General features: G+C 42.6%; 1 protein-coding gene across 1 annotated transcript in view; it reads right to left on the reverse strand.

The window, feature by feature from the left end:
• LOC124553859 overlaps window positions 1–15019 on the reverse strand; it is a 47818-nt gene extending 32799 nt beyond the window's left edge. Inside the window, exons 1-2 of the transcript XR_006968154.1 lie at window positions 14646–15019; window positions 11363–11431 (exon numbers count right to left, since the gene is read on the reverse strand). The gene's annotated coding sequence lies outside the window, so the exon portion shown is untranslated. The remainder of the gene's footprint in view (window positions 1–11362; window positions 11432–14645) is intronic.
• Window positions 15020–15293: the final 274 nt, after the last annotated feature.

Consider the following 15293-nt stretch of genomic DNA (forward strand, 5'->3'; position numbering starts at 1 on the left):
ACGGGTCCAGTCAGAGGGGTCAAACTATAAAGCAATGAAGTTAAAAGCACACACAGCAAAAGGGATAAAATGGCAGGTGAAACCTAAAAACTGGAAAAACAGAGGGATAAAACAGCAGTCTTTGCACAGGGGGATGGCCACGGGTCCCAGACCCAGAAAACATGAAGGGGCCCCAACCACAATGACCCTGCCCCTGCTCCAGGAAGTAAGCAAAACCTTACAACAGAAAATATGAACAACTTTCATGAAGGAAACTGAAAACCAGTTCAACCATCCGTGCATTGTCAGCTAATATTAAAGACAAGGAATTTGGAAGGGTATACTTGGTACAAAGGGCCAAAACAGAGGGACATTCCACCAATATATTGGACCCCGTCAGTATGGTTTCACAACCACATTGTGGGGTGGCTCGTTATGCAGGAGAAAACAATGGGTGAGTCTAGTATGACTGATGCGTAGATGGCATAAGACAGTGAACTACTCCTGAGAGGAGCAGAAGGTAGACTGCTAAACTTCAGGAGCCTCCTCAATGGTGCGGTGTTTATTACCGAGATCTGTAGTACACCAGATGTCTTTCCACTTTTGGGCATATATATATATATATATATATATATATATATATATAATGGAAGGAAACATTCCACGTGGGAAAAATTATATATAAAAACAAAGATGAGGTGACTTACCGAACAAAAGTGCTGGCAGGTCGATAGATACACAAACAAACACAAACATACACACAAAATTCAAGCTTTCGCAACAAACTGTTGCCTCATCAAGAAAGAGGGAAGGAGAGGGGAAGACGGAAGGAAGTGGGTTTTAAGGGAGAGGGTAAGGAGTCATTCCAATCCCGGGAGCGGAAAGACTTACCTTAGGGGGAAAAAAGGACAGGTATACACTAGCACACACGCACATATCCATCCACACATACAGACACAAGCAGACATATTTAAAGACAAAGAGTTTGGGCAGAGATGTCAGTCGAGGCAGAAGTGTAGAGGCAAAGAAGTTGTTGAAAGACAGGTGAGGTATGAGTGGCGGCAACTTGAAATTAGCGGAGATTGAGGCCTGGCGGATGACGAGAAGAGAGGATATACTGAAGGGCAAGTTCCCATCTCCGGAGTTCGGATAGGTTGGTGTTGGTGGGAAGTATCCAGATAACCCGGACGGTGTAACACTGTGCCAAGATGTGCTGGCTGTGCACCAAGGCATGTTTAGCCACAGGGTGATCCTCATTACCAACAAACACTGTCCGCCTGTGTCCATTCATGCGAATGGACAGTTTGTTGCTGGTCATTCCCACATAGAATGCATCACAGTGTAGGCAGGTCAGTTGGTAAATCACGTGGGTGCTTTCACACGTGGCTCTGCCTCTGATCGTGTACACCTTCCGGGTTACAGGAATGGATCACCCTTCACAACCTTTCCAGCAAACCTCAACCTCCTCTCATTGCACACAAACCCAGTCTCTCCCATCTACTCAATCTCCCACTTCCAGCTCCACTCCCTCCAAAACCTCAAAATTCCGATCAACACAATCTGGAACCACAACACCCTAATTCAGTAGTTAACCTCTCCTCCAAACCTCTCAACCCAATCCGAAACCTCTGTCCTATCCAAAGGCCTCACCTTCAGCCCCACTCCCAGATTCAACCAAACAGCCCTCGTCAAAGATTTACTGTCCTACACTCGTACTCTCTGCTGGAAGTATCACTTTGCCACGAAGAAAAATGATCCTAATCCTACTCCTAATGATCCGACTCCTCAAGACACCATCCAAATTGAACCCTGCCTGGAACAGTTCCGTCCTCCATCACAGCGGGACCCACCTCCTCTTCCTCAAAATCACCCTCTTCAAACCTTCCAGGAATTTCTGACTTCCAGCCTTGCATCTCAATCCTTCTTAAAAAACCTTAATCCTACACCCAACATCACCACTGCTGAAGCCCAGGCTATCCGTGATCTGAAGGCTGACCGATCCATCGTCATTCTTCCGGCGGACAAGGGTTCCACGACCGTGGTACTTGATCGTCGGGAGTATGTGGCTGAGGGACTGCGTCAGCTTTCAGACAACACCACATACAAAGTTTGCCAAGGTAACCCCATTCCCGATGTCCAGGCGGAGCTTCAAGGAATCCTCAGAACCTTAGGCCCCCTGCAAAACCTTTCACCTGACTCCATCAACCTCCTGACCCCACCGACACCCCGCACCCCTACCTTCTACCTTCTTCCTAAAATCCACAAACCCAATCATCCCGGCCGCCCCATTGTAGCTGGTTACCAAGCCCCCACAGAACGTATCTCTGCCTACGTAGATCAACACCTTCAACCCATTACATGCTGTCTCCCATCCTTCATCAAGGACACCAACCACTTCCTTGAACGCCTGGAATCCTTACCCAATCTGTTACCCCCGGAAACCATCCTTGTAACCATTGATGCCACGTCCTTATACACAAATATTCCGCACGTCCAGGGCCTCGCTGCGATGGAGCATTTCCTTTCACGCCGATCACCTGCCACCCTACCTAAAACCTCTTTCCTCATCACCTTAGCCAGCTTCATCCTGACCCACAACTTCTTCACTTTTGAGGGCCAGACATACCAACAATTAAAGGGAACAGCCATGGGCACCAGGATGGCCCCCTCGTACGCCAACCTATTCATGGGTCGCTTAGAGGAAGCTTTCTTGGTTACCCAAGTCTGCCAACCCAAAGTTTGGTACAGATTTATTGATGACATCTTCATGATCTGGACTCACAGTGAAGAAGAACTCCAGAATTTCCTCTCCAACCTCAACTCCTTTGGTTCCATCAGATTCACCTGGTCCTACTCCAAATCCCATGCCACTTTCCTTGACGTTGACCTCCACCTGTCCAATGGCCAACTTCACACGTCCGTCCACATCAAACCCACCAACAAGCAACAGTACCTCCATTATGACAGCTGCCACCCATTCCACATCAAACGGTCCCTTCCCTACAGCCTAGGTCTTCGTGGCAAACGAATCTGCTCCAGTCCGGAATCCCTGAATCATTACACCAACAACCTGAAAACAGCTTTCGCATCCCGCAACTACCCTCCTGACCTGGTACAGAAGCAAATAACCAGAGCCACTTCCTCGTCCCCTCAAACCCAGAATCCCCCTCAGAAGAACCACAAAAGTGCCCCACTTGTGACAGGATACTTTCCGGGACTGGACCCGACTCTGAATGTGGCTCTCCAGCAGGGATACGACTTCCTCAAATCCTGCCCTGAAATGAGATCCATCCTTCATGAAATCCTCCCCACTCCACCAAGAGTGTCTTTCCGCCGTCCACCTAACCTTCGTAACCTGTTAGTTCATCCCTATGAGATCCCCAAACCACCTTCCCTACCCTCTGGCTCCTATCCTTGTAACCGCCCCCGATGCAAAACCTGTCCCATGCACCCTCCCACCACCACCTACTGCAGTCCTGTAACCCGGAAGGTGTACACGATCAGAGGCAGAGCCACGTGTGAAAGCACCCACGTGATTTACCAACTGACCTGCCTACACTGTGATGCATTCTATGTGGGAATGACCAGCAACAAACTGTCCATTCGCATGAATGGACACAGGCGGACAGTGTTTGTTGGTAATGAGGATCACCCTGTGGCTAAACATGCCTTGGTGCACAGCCAGCACATCTTGGCACAGTGTTACACCGTCCGGGTTATCTGGATACTTCCCACCAACACCAACCTATCCGAACTCCGGAGATGGGAACTTGCCCTTCAGTATATCCTCTCTTCTCGTCATCCGCCAGGCCTCAATCTCCGCTAATTTCAAGTTGCCGCCACTCATACCTCACCTGTCTTTCAACAACTTCTTTGCCTCTACACTTCTGCCTCGACTGACATCTCTGCCCAAACTCTGTCTTTAAATATGTCTGCTTGTGTCTGTATGTGTGGATGGATATGTGCGTGTGTGCTAGTGTATACCTGTCCTTTTTTCCCCCTAAGGTAAGTCTTTCCGCTCCCGGGATTGGAATGACTCCTTACCCTCTCCCTTAAAACCCACTTCCTTCCGTCTTCCCCTCTCCTTCCCTCTTTCCTGATGAGGCAACAGTTTGTTGCGAAAGCTTGAATTTTGTGTGTATGTTTGTGTTTGTTTGTGTATCTATCGACCTGCCAGCGCTTTTGTTCGGTAAGTCACCTCATATTTGTTTTTATATATATATATATATATATATATATATATATATATATATAGAGAGAGAGAGAGAGAGAGAGAGAGAGAGAGAGAGAGAGAGAGACTTTATGTGAATCTGCGCATATCTGCACCTGGAATCATAAAAAGGAAAAGGGGGTTAAGTATCTGCCTCTCTAGCCAAATGGTCAGCCAGTTCATTCCCTGCAGTACCCACGACTCGAGACTCAAAGACAACTGAGCAGGCGGCACAACCACGTGCAGAGAGGTGGTCAGGGATAGCAGAGACCTAAGGGTGACAAGATAGTATCGGTCTATAGCCTGCTCAATGAGTCTGTACATACTAAAACGCTGTTGAGGGAGGCCTGAGTAACAAAGTGGAGGGCCCTGTTAATGGCTAGCAACTCTGCTGTGAACACACCACACGATTCCTGCAATAAATAGTGTTCCATGACAGGAGACGTAAAAGTGTATCCCATCTTGTCTACCATTTTAGAAACATCAATGTAGAAGATGATAGCACCTTGGAACTCCTCAACACTTGAATGTACAATACGCGAGATACGACTGGAGTGACAGAGATCTTAGGACTCTGGAATAGGTCAGTCCAAATCTGCAGTCGAGGCAGTGCATCTGAGGATGGGTGCAGGAAGAAACACAAGGCGCACTTTTCAGGGACTGGAGATTCCGACACAGGGAAGTGAGAGGCATTCCAACTGGCAATCCTATCCAAGGCAAGGTATCAGGAAGGAGACATCCCTCATTTGCAAAAAGGACAGGGTACACAGGATGGCCATTGAATCTTAAGAAACCAGGAACTGGTTCCATCGTATTTGTTAAGGGGCAGTCCCTGTTGCCGTGAGGAGGCTGTCGACAGGACTTGTGCAAAAAGCACCTATAGCTCGATACACTCCACGATTATGAACAGGATCGAGTAGTTTCAGAGTGGAAGGAGCCGCTGAGCCAAAAAGCTGACAAACCTAATCTAGTCTGGACAAAACCCGCACACAGTACAGATTGAGGAGAACACCACAGTCTGCACCCTGTGAGTTAACAAGCACTGCACTCTCATTTAAATATACGGCCGAAAGAGTCGGCCTTCAGGGATTGTGAAACGAACCCTGTCGTCCAGGACTGGACGCCTCAAACAGAGCAGATTCACCACGAGATGGGGAAACTCGCAGATGTCTATTGTACATTGAGGCCTTAGCGCTGTAGTGTGTGAGTGAGACAACTACCTACATCATAGGGAAACGCAGTAGAAGGCTTTTGTGGCCAAGGAGACGTAGCAGTGTTAAATATAGCGAACCTAAGAACGGCCATAAAGGGACACATTTATGAAAACTATTTAGTTCTAAAGTAGTGCAGGGAATGAAGCCACAATAATTTTAATCTGCCATCCTCCATAAATTTTCATAGTGATCCCAATAAAACTTAAATATTGATCATATCTACAATAGTTTAGGATTTACTGTTAAAGTGAAATTAACAAGTTTTGTAACAAAGACCTGAAAATCCTCACGTCTGAACACTTTGGTCGATCTTAACGATTGATATTTAATATAGAAGATCATCATTAAAATGACAAACATTGTAAATATCAACTCTGTAACAATTTGTTTAAAAGATATACTACACTTAAATTATCAGTATTTTCAGTTAAGCATCAGATCATCATTTCCTCCACAAAACACATTGAACAATGACAGCATGGCTCCTTATTGAATCAGTAGGTAATAGAATACTTGTTGCAAAGTTTAGAGCATAGTAGTTACTTTTGTTCTTTTGTTTATTTATCAGAAAGCACATTAATGCAAGGCTACTAGACACGGCATTCAAAGCTAAGAAGGAAATTGTATTGATTTTATGTAAAAGAATTTAACGTTTATTATGTAATCAATATTATTGTTACTTTATTTAGAATGTGAAAGTGGTCAAGCTTTGATTATTTAAATATGTTATAATATAGAATAAGCTGTAGCCAATCAGACTGACGGCTTCAGGAAAGGGAACTGCCCTAGTCAGTTGAGCGAGGATATTTGGCGCGTGAGAAACATGGCCGGGGAGGGGCATAGGGAGTGCTGGCTCTGATGCAAAAGCAGACAGTTCAATTGGAGAGACCAAAGGGTACAATTCGGATTGAGACACAAAAGCGGACAGTGTCTTTAGACAGCTAGGAAATGAAACGACTTATAAAATTTTGCGTTGTGTGGTATTGGGGACTTCGTCTCTGAGCGGTGAGCAGCCACGCACATGGAGTGAAGTCTTAACTTTTCGTGTGAATATTGAGGTGGCACAGTGTGCTTCGCGACGAGGTTGTGAATGGTCAAATTGCGTCAAATGGATGTGTGTTCGAGTGTAACAGTAACTCTAAATACGACCACTTTCACTATTAGTTTGCTTTCTGAATAAACATTATTCTAACCGAATAACAACTGTGTGGCCTACATCATTTATGGGTCATAAATTTAGTTAAGATATTATTATTATTATTATTATTACTGTTATTGTATGTTATGTTAACTTTGTATTTCGCGAACTTGCTGGTCACGAGTGCAATTTACGACGTGTAATGCGACACGTGTGGTTCAACCCCTACACGAGTTTGAGGGAAGACATTTCGACCAAGAGGAACAGCGTGTGAGCCAGAAAATCTTTGGGATGTTTGCTCACAATTGGGGGCTCTTCCGGGATAAGAACTTGGGAAGCGTTAATTGAGGGTTAAGAATCTTGCAAAGTGTTGGAACAGGATTGGATTTTGGAAAGTGTTAGCTGCGGAATACGAACTCCGGAAAGTTTAGAATTAGATTTGAATCCTGCAAAGTGTTTCCAAAAGCATTATCAGAACGTTGATGGGCAGGACCTCTCGCAAAAGTTAAATGTGAGATCGGTTAAGGACTGAATATAAGGTTTCTTTAATAGTTGTGAAATTACAATTGTAATTCTCACAACTAGCGACATTCTGTGACCTAGGTCCCAAGTCTGTGGCGGTTTAGGCAGTTTGCGTGGGGGCTCTAGCCTAGGAATTTTGCAACAGTTGTGTGCACAGAGTTTTATCAGAGGTTAGTCATGATAAAAAAGTAACACGGAAGAAGAGGCAACATCGAAAGCACGTCACTACAGCCAGCAGCGGCACCTTCAACGGCGATTCATCGCACAACGGCGGTTGTAATACCACAGCAGAGGCTATGAGATCTTTAGCATCGGTTTAAACTGCAACATCGGCAGCAATACCGTAGCAGAAGGATCCGGCACGACAAAGCTAAGTACTCGTACCTGCACTGATAGCGAGATTATGTATAGTTCTGTAATTCAATCGCCAATAATAGACATCACTAACATTAAGCAGTTGGCCAGTTTGTGTGGGTCCAAAAAAATACTAGCAAGCTGCTTAGCCCGAAGTCGGAGCGGGAGATCGTGATCAGCGGAGAATTTAGTTGAGCAAATAGTCCGAAATCAGGCAAGGGAGATGAATTTGGGGGAGGCATGACGTCACAATTAATCCAAATGATAAGAGAATTGGGTTCCAAAATTGGGGTGACATAAATTTGAAAATTGATGCGTTTCAATCCGAAATAGCTTCGGTTGTGAAAGATGAAGTAGGTAAAACGGCTAGTGGGATCAAGGAATTGATAGATGGAAAATTAAAAACCATTCGGGATGAAATTGGCAAAATTTCTGATGAAGCTGTGATACTTGACTCTAAGGTAGATCAAGTGGAGAAAAATTTCAGTGATAAGGTGGAGAAGTGGCAGGCAGATCTGGGAGGCACTCTAAGAAATTGTATGAGTAGGCAAGCTGCTCTAATGGTGGAGATGACAGAGGCTATTGGCAACTTATCCATTCGAATAGGTAAAGGGGGAAAAAAGTAGATAAAATAAAGGAACATGTAGAATCTGGCATTAAAATTGAAAATAGTGAAGTTAAAAAGCAAACAATGAAATAAAAAGTGAACTGAATTCTTTAGTTGCACATCAAACCTCTACAGTGATCAGTGTTCTGTGGATGAACTCTGGATCAGTCAAATGTTTTGCAGACGACAGGAAATACCCAGTAAATTTTCTAGCAGCATGCAGGGATGGTTTTATACGCTAAATGTCAAACGAGGCACGTTAGCTCGCAACCCCGAGATCAGTGGGCCAGGCGGAGAGCATTAAGCCTCTGCACGCATGTAGTCTTCAAGTGCCAAATATGGGGCAGCCACATCCTCTTTCTATCAAACAGAGGGCCCAAGAAACAGGACTTTGCTACAGCAAGGTGATGATTGCCTAAATGAAGTTCTGGATTGTGTATTGCAGGTCTATGCCAAAAGTGCATAACCTGTGTTTTGGAGGGAGAAAAGTGGAAACCGAGGGAAAGGGCCCATGCAGAGGCCCGGTGTTGGCAAGAACAATCCAGATGCGCGCACTGAAGTGAAGAATGCCGTATTGGGAATGTACTCAGTAACTCTGCGTTGCAGCTGTACGTTCGCCGTAGTCTGTCGGTGACCATTCGTGCTGACAGACCGCTCGTCTGTTGTCCTGCCCACGATGGAAGTAACCATTGCGCTGCCCCTCTCACCACCCCCCCCCCCCCTCCTCATCTTTTGTTGGATCCTGCTGGCTCACTTGCATCTCATGTTCAAGCAGAATGGCAGACAAACATATCCATCTTGTCTGAGTTTGGACCTACACCAAGACCACAAGAAGATTCATACAGATCAGTTGCCTCTCTACCATATGCTCGAGTCATATCTTCAGAAATGGGAAGAATTTTAAAAAGGTATGATCTCAAAAGAGTACTTGTCTGCCAGCCAAGATTAGTGGACACCTCGGCTCAGCGAAACAGGACCTGGGATTAAGGAAGCGTGGTGTTTATAAAACCCCTTACCATTGGGGGCAGTTGTTTGTTGGCCAGACAGTTTGCAGTATTCAACACAGCTATTCAGAGCACCATCATGTTTGCTGGTGTCTGAGAAATCTGCTGTGGCAGAGCACTGTCTTAATGAGAGAGACACACACACACACACACACACACACACACACACACACAGTGTTGTTTAATATAACAAATAGCTGCTCCTGAATGTCACTATTGAGACTGTGTTAAAGGAAGCTACTGAAATTAGACTGGCACACAACATTATAAGAGATCTGAAGACCTGTTTTATCCGATATTAGAAAACAAGAGTCATTGACAGGCAGAATATATTAATAGTGGTACTCAGTAACAATTCATCTATTTCTGTCAGCTTTCAACAGTGAGGCACTGTACGTTCTCAGTATCAATCAGTTTCGGTGCGATTAACATAAGGCCTTCTCACCTGAAGATGGCAGCCAGGTAGATCCCAGAAATATTGGTTTCGGACAAGTGCTCAATCTGGCTGCAGACCTCAGAAGACAACCACCAACTAATACACCGATAAGTGTAGGTAGTTACTACTTCTAACTATAGATTGCAACAAAAATAATCACCTGATAAGATAATGTAAATGGATAGATAAAAAATCTACTTACCAAGTGGCGGCATGGGAACATACACACAAAAGGGTTTAACTATTACAAGCTTTCGGAGCCAGTGGCTGCTTCTCCTGGAAGAAGAGTTGAAAGGGAAGGAAGAGAAGTGAAGGAAAAGGACTGGAGAGGTTTAGGGAAAGTGGGTACAGTTCAGGAAAGTCACCAGTACCCCAGGTCAGGGGAGACTTATTGGATGGGATGAGACCAAAAATCTTTCCTTCTCATCCCATCCGGCAAGCCTCCCCTGATATAGGGTACTTGGACGACTTTTCTGAATTGTACCCCCTTTCCCTAAACCTCTCCAGTCCTTTTCCTTCACTCCTTCTTCCCTTTCAACTCTTCTGCCAAGAGAAGCAGCCACTGGCTCCAAAAGCTTGTAAAAGTTGAACCCTGTTGTGTGTGTTCCCCTGCCGCCAATTTGTGAGTAGATTTTTTATATATCCATTTATATCCATATTGCGTCTTCCATCACAATTTGTTGATATAAATGAACACTGCACATACAATTATAATGTGTACATTCAACATGACATAGCATTATCTTTGACCACAATAAATGACATTCTGCCCAATTTGACAGGTAATGAGACCCTTTCTTGTTTTTTGTGACATCTTTATTGTCCCGGTGCTTCTTCAGTCGAGGGCCAGCCTGCTCCTCCGAACTGGAATGCCACGGCACAGAGAAACTGTCAAGCGTGCAGGTATCGCAACATGTAAACTGACACTGTGATCTCACACGTAAGATACTTGGCATCCATCCCATGCACAAACAATAACAAACTGATGAAAAGTTAGATATTTTAAACTACTCAACTAATAAAATACTTTCAACTGTCGCACTCATCATTCATTGGTTAGGCGGGCATAGGATAAAGCATCATTTTAATAAAGTGATGTATTACACCACACAATGTTGTCCCCCACCACCAACAATTTAGAAGCATTGTGTAACTTAGTGGTGTAAAATAGGCCACTGACATTTCAGTGCACACTTTTATGTTATGTGACTGCACTATTAACAAAATTTATTGTGACCTATACTATCATAAGCATACTGTATCACATTACCTGGAGCAGAATTTAATAAAAGGAGTAAACAAGTAAATAAAATAAAAATTGGAAAAGGTAGGAAACATAGGACCATTTACAATTTCTTCTTTGATTATTATATGTGGTGACACTTTATTGTTCTCGCGGATAAAGCTTGCAAACAGTAAAATCTGTGAGCATGGTCAGCTTGCTTCTTGGGAGCTTCTTTAACTGAACTGGAACCTATGGGTGGAGCTGTGGTGACGTACTTATCTACAGCTTAGAGCCTAGGTCGGGCTGGGAGATGATCATTTGCTTGTGAGTTGAAGCTAAAAACTGAAATGCCAAATAAAGTTTGTTAACCTAACGTTTAGACTGCAGCCAGCACTGGTCAGGGCAGTGTCTCCCTACAAAACTATAATTCTACATCCCAGAAAAACTAATTAGATAATGGACAACACTCTGGTAAGTATTTGGATTAATGTATTACGTTCCTACATCATATGTAAATAACGAAAACAGGAAGAGCCCGCCATGTAACTTATCACACCAATCTACAATAAACAAATTAATATCATTCTTATATACTATACTGCACACACACACACACACACACACACACACACACACACACACACATTCCAGATCTGCAAGGAAAATAGCTTACCTTTTGACAATTTGTATCAGCTGATACATTCTGCAGACCAAAGAGCTCTATCACCGTATCTCCAAATTCCTGTAACAAAATGCCTTTCCTTATGTTGGCTACTATCTGATCATACATTTGACAATATTTTAATGTTGTATTTTCACAAAATACAAACAGTTTTGTTGCAAACGTTCCCTGCCTAAGGCAAATGGACAATAGCGCAAAACACGTCTTATCTGTCTTTCACTATAAACCATTGTGACAGAAGGTGACCACAAAAAGGCTAACTCAATTGGTAAAACTTTCAGGAGTCGAGATTATGTGGGCCTCGCAAACGGAGGTATAAAGTATCCCACCGTGCTAAGCAGGATGTGACAACTATCAGCTCACAGATAAAAGACGGTGTGAGTAGGTTCCTGTAAACAGTGCGTCTTTTATCTATGGCTGGTAACTGAAACCATCTGGCTCAGCATGAAGGAGTACTTCATACCTTGGTTCACAGAGCCCACATCATACAGTTCTCAGCTAAAATAGTCCACCTTGGGGTCACCTTTCATCAGAATTGTTGTAGTGAAGGACAGGTCAGACAAACATTGTGGCACAGACCAACTGTGCACTAGGTGAGTGATGATAATTCAGAGGTGGTAATAAAGTTTACGGTCTTTTTGCCTTATGCAAGGAGTATTTGCAACAGCAGTGGTCAGTTTGCAGAAATGTTATTTGAAATTTGTTAATCTAAGAGCAGGGTCCTATAAGTTTATGTAAAAAATGATCTTGGTTTGTGTAAGGTGGCTGTGTACTGTATTCCTTGCAGTTGTGGCAGCATGCTATATATTGGTCAGACTGACAGGACTGCGGAGACCCAGTGCACTTAGCTTCAGCGTTACACACACTAGCATCTGAGCAAATCTGATATTGCAGAACTTAGTCTTGGCATTGGTCATCATATGGAATATACCAATACTGAGAGCCTGGTATAGGCTCTGCCAGCTATCAATTAACCTTATAAAAAGATATTAGGGATTTTGTTTAAATTCTATTTGGAATCGTGCTCTCTCCGTTGCCAAAAAAACAGACAGTGTTAATACTGTATTGTCTGTTGGCTATTAATTTTCACTACTAATAACTTCTGACATCTGTCATCTTCAGCTGCATGATGAGAGAGAGAGAGAGAGAGAGAGAGAGAGAGAGAGAGAGAGAGAGAGAGAGAGAGAGGAGGGGGAGGGGGGGAATGTGCACACGCACAGGATGAACACCTGAAACCTTGTGTGTTTCCTTTCTTTTTTGTGTCTGTCAATGGCACAAGGCTTCTACATTTCGGAAAGTGGTCTCTTACCCCAAGGTATCAACATTTCCATGTATTTAGAATAATATTATTTCCAGATATTAATAATACATATTTGTTTCATGTGATGCCTTCAATAATTGTGACAACCCTGTATTGTCTGTTTCACTTACCCAGACCATTGCAGTCTGAGAAAATCTACAAGATTACAACTCTCAGTTAAGTTCTGGCAATACAAATATCACCTAATGCCAGCTATTATGAAATGATAGTAGTCACAGTGTGAAGATCTTCAGGTATTATTGCGAAAATAAAAAATAAAATTTACTAATTGTAATCAAACACTGTAATAAAGAGTAAAGGAACAATATTTCTCTAATCCCTTACACTGCACACAGATTTCAAAGCTTACCAAGTATATAATTCCTCTTTAAACCGGACATTTTTAAGTCATGTGTCACTACATTCTACATTACAGCATTTTGCATGAAAAAAACATGAAACATTTTCATTACTAAAATTTTAGTATCGTTCTAGCAAAATTGTACTGCATTGTGTGATACTACTGATATAAAAAAAAGTTAGTTCTGGATACATTTATCATCATCCTTGTTCCATAGATCATGAATACGACATTTCGTAATGATGAAGTGTCACTTTAACATATGCAATGATTTAACAATAGCTTATTTCAGTCTATCTGGAAAAATGCCTTTTCAGTGAGCTACTACATATGTGGCTGAGAATCCTACTTATTTGTTGAGAACAAGCTTTTAGTACTCTGTTGGAAATGCCATCAGTTCCATGTGAGCTTCTACTTTTGAGTTAATTTATTATTTTCCTGATTTCAGTAGGGGAGTTGGGTTGAATTTCAGTTTTATCAAATTGCATAGGTACTGCCTCTTCCATAAACTGCCTTGCATTTTCTAAGGAATAGCTGGACCCTATTTTCTCCACAACACTTAAAAAATGATTATTAAAAATGTTTTCTACTTCTGACTTCTTGTTAAACTTTTCATTGAGTTTGATAGAAAAACAGTCTTCCTGTGCTCTTGGTTGCCCTGTTTCCCTTTTAACAACATTTTTCTGTTTACAAGATATTTTTATCCCCTTTATCAACAAATACAAAAGGTTCTAAATGACTTACCCAACCAGAAGTCCACCTGTTTCTCAAATTCTATGCTCTGATGCATAGGGGAAAAGTAGTAAGACTCAATTTACTTCATACAGCTGTAGTGCAAGGTAGAAATGGGATGTTTCAAATTATGTATTTTTGAAATAATAAGTTTCAGAATATTGTTTTAAAGTTTTATGTCTTGCAAAAACTTTTTAACATTCAGCAATTTCTGGTATGACTCGATGGAAAAAAAAGTGAGCAGCATTTGTTAACTTTTATGAAATAAACAAGAATATTTCTCGAACACCAGAGGAAGTTTGAAACGATCTATACTTAATTTCACCATCACACGTTTTTCAGCCACATTACATGAAGTTTCTGAATGAATTTTAGTAATATAAAAACTGAGTTGTGGCTTTTAATGTTGTGTGTATAAGGTTCACTATGTCACTGACTATAAATAAAGAGTTCACTATTTAATTTCTCGAATTGCAAAGGAAAATTTTGAGGTTACGATAAATGAAAATCTTGACGGCCAAGATGACCCCCACAACCAATCTCAGCAAATCAATATCCATATGTCGAACAGGCGGGCATTCAAAAATTTCGCTCCTGCGGCCTCAATAACTAAGCCATACATTTATATTAAACAGCTTCGGGCCACTATTAACTGTGTAACAACATACATTGTTCTGTTTGACGAAATCCATATGACCCGTAGCTCAGTTATCGGTCATACATGCGTGGAACTTTCTGGAACACAGGCGTAAGTTTATAAATGACTTACAAATATCATCTACTCATCTCCACGTAGATACACTACAGTAAGTAACTTATATGACATGTTATAAATATATAACATGCTGACTGCAACCTCCACAAAACAATTACTGATTTACCTGACGGCTAAAAACCGCTTCCTAAGAGAACGCTGGGGTAACTTTGGCGTCTCACTGCTGCACCACATTTTGTCATTCACTGTTTAAATGTGATTCTCAAACGTCAAGAGCCAACTACAGTTACCCGCAATGAAGAATACTATGAAACAGTAACCCCGAACCTTCCGCTTGCAACGCTAGAAGAGCCCAACTCCTTCCGTGACCCGGGTCCCGGGGTCTAGCTATATCCCCTCCATTCCATCTGGGCTCCAAGCTACCGATCAATAAGTGCATGAGTAGCCAGAACTGGGCGTAACGGTATCCAATCAGATACAGATAAACGCTGTATTGATTTGCCGGGATGTAGAGATGAGCCAGTGCCACCTAGGAACAAGGCCGCTGCACTGCGTGTGTGACGTCAGCGTAAGAACAAAAAAAAAAGAGAAACGCAACTCCCGTGTTAAAAGTGGGAAACAGACCGACAGCAGCGCCTCAAGTGGTATGGAGATAAACTAAAATATTGAAACATTGCGGGTTGCATCCCCCCTAGTTTACTTACGTTGTAGGTTTTTATTTTTATTTTAATTCTATTACCTTATTTTTCTGGCCGTGCTATGTAATTATTTTGGATGGCATCATAATAAAATAATTGAAACACAGCTGTACTAC

Source organism: Schistocerca americana, chromosome 11 (assembly GCF_021461395.2).
Source record: "Schistocerca americana isolate TAMUIC-IGC-003095 chromosome 11, iqSchAmer2.1, whole genome shotgun sequence".
Lineage (NCBI taxonomy): Eukaryota > Metazoa > Arthropoda > Insecta > Orthoptera > Acrididae > Schistocerca > Schistocerca americana.